An 8,089-nucleotide genomic window follows, 5' to 3' on the forward strand; every position below is an offset into this window, starting at 1 on the left:
GGTCACTGGAAAGACCAAGGCATGATTAGAGAGTTGGGAGTTTCAGCCTCCCCAACCCTACTCCCCAATCCCTGCAAGCAGCAGAGAAAGGCTGAAGGTTAAGTTGATCACCAATGGCTAATAATGTAATCAATCATGTCTATGTAATGAAGCCTCCGTAAAAACCCAAAAGAACAGTGTTCAGAAAGGCTTCTTCATTGCTGAACACGTGGAGGTGTCTGGAGGGTGATAACGCCCACAGAGGGCATGGAAATTTCACTTCCCTTTCCACATACATTGCCCTATGAATGTATTCTGTCTGGCTATTCATCCATATCTTTTGTAATATCTTACAGTTCATTTTGTTTGTGGGATCATATAAACTTGGGCTTGACTTATTGTTGTCATTTTATTTTCCTGATACTTTGTGTTCTTGTTGTAAAATGGGGATATAATACTTTATTAATTGGGGCTCAGTTGTAGGTGACAGGAAACGTTAGGATAATCAGAAAAGAAAGAGGTTAATCATGGGGAAGAGCTGGTTTTAGGCTATGTCTCCGGGATTGACTTCCAGAATGTCAACCAAGAACCAGCTCACCAAAGAAAGGGCTACCTCTGCAACCTTCAGAAAACTGGGGAGTCAGGAAGACACTATCCCAAACTCTTGATTCCAGCATCACACCACCTTAGCTATGAACTGGAGTAAGAAGCTACCACCAGCATTATAGACTCAGAGCCACATGGTGCATACAAATCCATTCAAGCAAAATGTATGTCACTGGCATCCCTACTTTCCTTCCTTTTATTTACTGATTAATGCAACACATATTTACTGAATTGTAATAAAGAAATAAAATATGTAATACATTAGAAAGAGATAAATGTAATACATTAGAAAGGGATAAATGCAATGAAGAAAAGTAGTGTAGGAAATGGGAGTACAGAAAATTGACGGCATCGGCCTTAGTCTGTGTTGCTATAAAGGAATACCCGAGGCTTGATAATTTATATATTAAAAAAAGAGGTTTATTTGGCTCATGGTTCTGCAGGTTGTACAAGAAGCATGATGTCAGCATTTACTTTTGTTGAGAATTTCAGACTGCTTCCACTTGTGGCAGAAGGAGAAGTGGAGCTGGCATGTACAGAGATCACATAGTGAGAAAAAAGTGAGAGAGAAAGAAGGAGGTGTCAGGCTCTTTTTAACAACCAGCTTTTATAGGAACTAATAGAGCGAGAACTCACTCACTCATTACCTCAAGGATGGCACCAAGCCATTCATGATGGATCCACCTCCATGACTCAAACACCTCCCACTAGGCCCCACCCTGAACACTGGGGATTATATTTCAACATGAGTTTTAGAGAGGTCAAGTATCCAAACCATAGCAGAGTCAAAGAAGACCTCCTTCAGAAGGTGATATTTATGTGAATATCTGAAGAAGGCGAGAGGATGAATCATGTGAGTCTTTAGGGGAGACGTGTCCAGGAGAGGGAGGAGAAAATGCAAAGGCTCTGAGACAGGAGATTCCCTGGAAGGCAAGCAAAAGCAAAGAGACCAGCATGGAAGGAGTGGAGTGAGTGAGGGAATGAGCCTGCTGTCAGAAATTCACATTTATTTTCAAGTAGAAATTTCCTAAGTAACTATTGCTTGGTTTTCTATATAGACAGTGTATAAGTATTTTAAACTAAAATATTCAAAGATTTTGATATAATTTAAACGAATATATGCTCCTTTAAATGAAAGGACAGAGCTACCAATATCACTATATTTGATGCTACTGTTATTTTAAATAATAATCTGTGCTATTAACAATGTCATTATCTGGTTTGGGTTTTCTTTTTCCTCTTTTGGAGACAGGGTCTCACTCTGTTGCCCAGGTTGGAGTGCAGTGGCATAATCATGGCTCACTACAACCTCCACCTCCCTCCCACCTCAGCCTCCCAAATAGCTGGGACTACAGGCACATGTTACCACACCCACCTAGTATTTTTTGTATTTTTTTTTTAAAGAGACAGAGTTTTGCCATATTACCCAGGCTGGTCTTGAACTCTTGAGCTCAAGCAATCCACCTGCCTTAGCCTCTCAAAGTGCTGGGATTACAGGCACGAGTCACCATGCCTGGCCTTTTTTCCTTTTTTTATAAGACTTTTTTTTATGATTAAAAAAAAGTCTGTCTTTGATGTGACTTTTTCATGTAGAATTAATGAGTTACATGATTGACTTCTACCTTTTGAAAGATTCTTACAGGCTTCATCTTTATAATAGCACAGTTATAATAGCTGAAAAAAAATCTGAGTATAGCTTGTCAGATTCATCACTGAAATATGTTTTAAGGGTGCAGAATAATAAGTAGGCTGGCTTTGACACACTGCTTTTTTTCAATGGAAGGCTAAAAGTGAGAAAATAAACTCATTTCTATAGGAGACAGAGATTTACATTTGTTTTCCTTTAACAAAATACTCCATTCTCACACATTATACACCATTTTAAGAAGATTAGTATTTTTCTGAGACAAAGTGATCTTAGACTTTCAGTTTAAATGGTGGCACAGAAGCAAGCTGGTCTTATTACCCCACTTCCTTGCCAGAAAACCAAAAACAAATATACAGCAACAACCCAGAATCAAATATGAGGATGAGACAGATCCTGGGGACACAGGGAAATGAGAGTACTTTGAGCAGATGATGGGAAAATCAGACTTTCACATCCATGACACCCCATCCCCCCATTCTGCCTGGCAACTAGCACCCGGAAAATCTTCTCCAACTCATGGTTTCTACAAGGGAAGAAGTGAGATTGAGATGGCCAACCAGCTTTTCTACCATCTTGGATTTCTTGGGAGGAGACCTGTTATTGTCGTAACCCAAGGGAAGCATTGTGGCTGCCTGAAGGGAGAAACTTCCCAGAGGACAGGCAGAGACAAAGGAGGGAAGTGGAACTACCACCCCCAGCCCTGGAAACTCTGCTCTGCAACTTGGCAAAAGAAGACATCAAATCAGAATGGCTGTTCAGGAGCATCACACCATAGAAGGTACATTTTATAGTTTTCTTGGGCGTAAACTCCTAGCTAGCTTTCTAACAGTGCCAGGTCCCTTTAGGACCTCACCTGTTCAAAACAGACATCACTCTGATCATTTACCAAAGCCAAGGTGAACCTGGACTTAAGACACACCTAGGGCCAAAAAAAAGGCTGCAACATAGTGGTAAAGATTTGCTAGGCAAATATATCCACTAAAAAACAAAACAAGCCTGTCAGAGGAAATTTGAAAAAATAATTAATCCTTCAATACAAAGGCATAGATGTATCCAGGAGGGAATGGAATGACATTTTCAAAGTGTTCGAAGAAAAGAAAATCTGCCATCCAAGAATATTGTGTCCAGCCAAATTATTCTTCAACTATGAAAGAGAGATAAAGTCTTTCCCAGATAAGCAAAAGTTGAGAGAATTCACCACCAGCAGATCTGTCTTACAAGAAATGCTGAAGGGAGCTCTTCAATCTGAAATACAAAAAAAAAAAAATAATGCACAAAAAGAAAACTTTTCAAGGTGTAAAACCCACTGATAGAATTAAGTATGTAGACAAACCAAGAATACTCTATTTCTATAATGGTGGTGTGCAATCTACTCACAACTCTAGTAATAAAGCCCAAAAGATAAATCTATCAAAAACAATAATAGCTACAGCAACTTATTAAAAGATATGCAATGTAAAAATATGTAAATTGAGACAACTAAAACTCAAAATATGAGGGTGATAGAGTTAAAGTGTAGATTTTTTTTGTACGTGTGTTTTTTGCCTTTATTTCTGGTCTTTATTGTGTGATCTAAGGTAAATTGTCATCTATTTAAAATAACTTGTGATATCTATGTTTTTTTTTTTTGTAAGCCTCATGGTAACCACAATGTGAAAACCTATAATAGATTCACCAAAAATAAAAACCAAGAAATTAAAACATACTACCAGGGAAAATCACTTAAACATGGAAAAAAAAAAGAATGAGAAAGGAAGAGAGTAGTCTCAAAACAACCAGAAAATAGGCAATAAAATGGCAGTAGTAAGTCCTTACTTATCAATAATAACACTGACTATAAATGGTCTCAATTCTCCAATTAAAAGTCATAAAGTGACTGAATTGATAAAGAAACATGACCCAACTATATGCTGCCTTCAAGAAACTCACTTCATCTATAAAGGCACACATAAGCTGAAAGTGAGGGGGTGGAAAAAATATTCCATGCAACTGGAAACCAATAAAAAGCAAAAGTAGCTACACTTATAACAGATAAACTAGAGTAAAAAGCTAAGGTTATAAAAAATAGCAAAGAAGTTCATTATATAATGATAAAGGAGTCAATTTGGCAAGAGGATATAAAAATCATAAATATCTATGCACCTAACATCAGAGCTTCCAAGTATATAAAGCAAACATTAATAGATCTAAAGGAAGAGATACACTGCTGTATAATAATAATAATAGGATATTTAACATCTCACTCTCAGTAATGGACAGATCATCCAGACAGAAAATCAACAAAGAAGCACCATGGTTAAACTATACACCAGATCAAATAGGCCTGACTGAAATTTATAGAACATTTCACCCAACTGCTACAGAATACACATTCTTCTCATCAGCACATGGCATATCCTCCAGGATAGACCATATGTTAGGACACAAAGCAAGTCTGAACAAATTAAAAAATATATAAATTGTATCAAGTTGTATTTTTCTGACCATAATGAAATGAAACTAGAAATCAGTAGCAAGAGGGACCTCAGAAAATACAAAAACACATGAAAATTAAACAACATTCTCCTGAAAGACCAATGGGTCAATGAGGAAATTAAGAAGGAAATTTTTTAAATTTCTCAAAGCCAATAAAAATGGAAATACAACATACCAAAATCTGTGGGATACATCAAAAACACTCCTAAGGGAGAAGTTTATGGTGATAAATACATTTATCAAAAAGTAGAAAGCCTTCAAATACACAACCTAACAGCGCACCTGAAGAAACTAGAAAAGCAAGAAGAAACCAAGCCCAAAATCAGTAGAAGGAAATAAATAATGAAGATCAGAGCCAAAATAAATAAAATTGAGACAAAATTTACAGAAGATAGATGAAACAAGAAGTTAGTTTTTTGAAAAGAAAATTGACTTACCTTTAGCTAGCTGAGAAAAAAAGAAGACCCAAATAAATAAATTCAGTAATAAAAAAGGAGAAATAATAAGTGAGACTTCAGAAATACAAAGGATCTGTGGACAGTATTATGAACAACTGTATACCAACAAATTGGAAAACCCAGAAGAAATGGACAAATATCTGGACATGTACAATTGATGAATATTGAACTATGAAGAAATAGAAAACCTCAACAAACCGGTATTGAGTAATGAGATCAAAGGCATAATAAAAAGCTTCTCATCAATAAAAATTTCAGGACCTGATGGCTTCACCGCTGAATTCTGCCAAACATTTAAAGATAATAAACTAACACCAATCCTACTCAAACTCTTCAAAAAAACTGAAGAGGAAGGGACATTTCCAGACTCATTCTATGAGGCCAGCATTATGCTGAAACCAAAACCAGACAAGTACAAAAGAAGAAAAAAATAAAATTACAGGCCAATATCACTGATGAACATAAATGCACAAAATCCTGAACAAAATACTAGCAAATCAATTTCAACAACAATCAAAAAGGTCATTCATCATGATCAAGTGGGATTCATTCCAGGGATGCAAGGATGGCTCAACATATGCAAACTAATAAGTGTGACACATCACATTCACAGAATCAAGAACAAAAACCGTATGGTTATTTCAATAGATGCCAAAGAAGCACGTGATAAAATTCAGCATTCTTTATGATGAAAATCCTCATCAGAATGGGTATAAAAGGAACACACCTTAAAATAGTAAAGGCCATATGTGACAAACCCATGGCTAACGTTGTACTGAATGGGGAAACATTGAAGGCCTTTGCTCTAAGGAATGGAAAAAACACAAGGATGCCCACTTTCACCACTTTTTTTCAACATAACACTGGAAGTCTTGACTGGAATGACTAGACAAAAAAAAAAAAAAAATTCAGTAAATTTGCAGGATACAAAATTAACATATAAAAATCAGCAGCATTTATATATACAAATAGTAAACAATCTGCAAAAGATATTAGGAAGGTAATTGCATTTACAATAGCTACAAAAAATATAAAATACCTAGGAATCAATCTAACCAAAGAAGTGCAAGGTCAATACTAGGAAAACTATAAACCTCTGAAAAGAAATCAAATTAATATAATAATTAATATTGTTAAATTGACAATAATACCCAAAGCAATGCACAGATTCAATGCAATCCATATGAAAATACCAATGACATTCTTCACAGAGACAGAAAAAAAAATTCTATAATGTATCTGGAACCACAAAAGACCCTGAATAGCCAAAGTAATACTGAGCAAAAAGAACAAAACTGAAGGTATCACACTACCTGATTTCAAAGCTTACTATAAATTTATAGTAACAAAAACATCATGGTACTCACATAAAAACAGATACTACAACAACGGAACAGAATAGAGAATCCAGATATAGATACACACATTTACAGCCAACTCATCTTTGACAAAGGCACCAAGAAATAAAATGGAGAAGGGACAGTCTTTTCAGTAAGTAGTGCTAGAAAACTGGATATCCGTATGCAGAAGAATTAAACCAGACCTCTATCTCTCACCATATACAAAAATTCAGTCAATATGGATTAAACACTTAAATCTAAGACCTAAAACCATGAAACTACTAGAAGGAAACATTGAGGGAAAATCTCCAGGACGTTGGCCTGGGCAAAGATTTACTCTGTAAGATCTCAAAAGCACAAGTAACCAAAGCAAAAATAGACAAATGGGATTACATCAAGCTACAAGGCTTCTGCACAGCAGAGGAAACAATCAACAAAGTGAAGAGACAACTTACAGAATGGGAGAAAATATTTGTACACTATCCATCTGAGAAGGTATTAATAACCAGAACATATAAGAAGCTCAAACTATTTAATAGCAAAAAATTAATCTAATTAAAAATGGGCAAAAGATTGGTATCAACATTTCTCAAAAGAAGACATACAAATGGGCCAACAGTTACATGAAAAAATATTCAGCATTTGATATGGTTTGGCTGTGTCCCCACCAAAATCTCAATTTGAATTGTATCTCCCAGAAGTCCTACATGTTGTGGGAGAGACCCAAAATATCCAGGGGGAGGTAATTGAATCATGGGGGCTGGTCTTTCTCATGCTATTCTCATGATAGTGAATAAGTCTCACAAGAACTAATGGGTTTATCCGGGGTTTCTACTTTTGCTTCTTCATTTTTCTCTTGCTGCTACTATGTAAAAAGTGCCTTTTGCCTCCTGCCATGATTCTGAGGCCTCCCAGCCATGTGGAACTGTAAGTCCAATTAAACCTCATTTTGTTTCCAGTTTTGGGTATGTCTTTATCAGAAGCATGAAAATGAAATAATACGGTAAATTGATACCAGTAGAGTGGGACGTTGCTGAAAAGATACCCAAAAATGTGGAAGCGACTTAGGAACTGGGTAACAGGCAGAGGTTGGAACAGTTTGGAGGGCTCAGAAAAAGACAGGAAAATGTGGGAAAGTTTGGAACTTCCTAGAGACTTGCTGAATGGCTTTGATGAAAATGCTGATAGTGACATGAACAATAAGGTCCAGGCTGAGGTGGTCTCAGATGGAGATGAGGAACTTGTTGGGAACTGGAGCAAAGGTGACTCCTGTTATGTTTTAGCAAAAAGACTGGCAGCGTTTTGCCCCTGCCCTAGAGGTTTGTGGAACTTTGAACTTGAGAAAGATGATTTAGGGTATCTGGCGGAAAAAATGTCTAAGCAGCAAAGCATTCAAGATGTGACTTGGGCGCTGTTAAAAGCATTCAGTTTTGCAAGGGAAACAGCATAAAAGTTTGGAAAATTTCCAGCCTGACAATGTGATAGAAAAGAAAAACCCATTTTCTGGAGAGAAATTCAAGCCAGCTACAGAAATTTGCATAAGTAGAAAGGACCCTAATGCTAATCCCCAAGATCATGGGGAA

This window comes from Pongo abelii, chromosome 7, assembly GCF_028885655.2.
Source record: "Pongo abelii isolate AG06213 chromosome 7, NHGRI_mPonAbe1-v2.0_pri, whole genome shotgun sequence".
NCBI classification, from domain to species: domain Eukaryota; kingdom Metazoa; phylum Chordata; class Mammalia; order Primates; family Hominidae; genus Pongo; species Pongo abelii.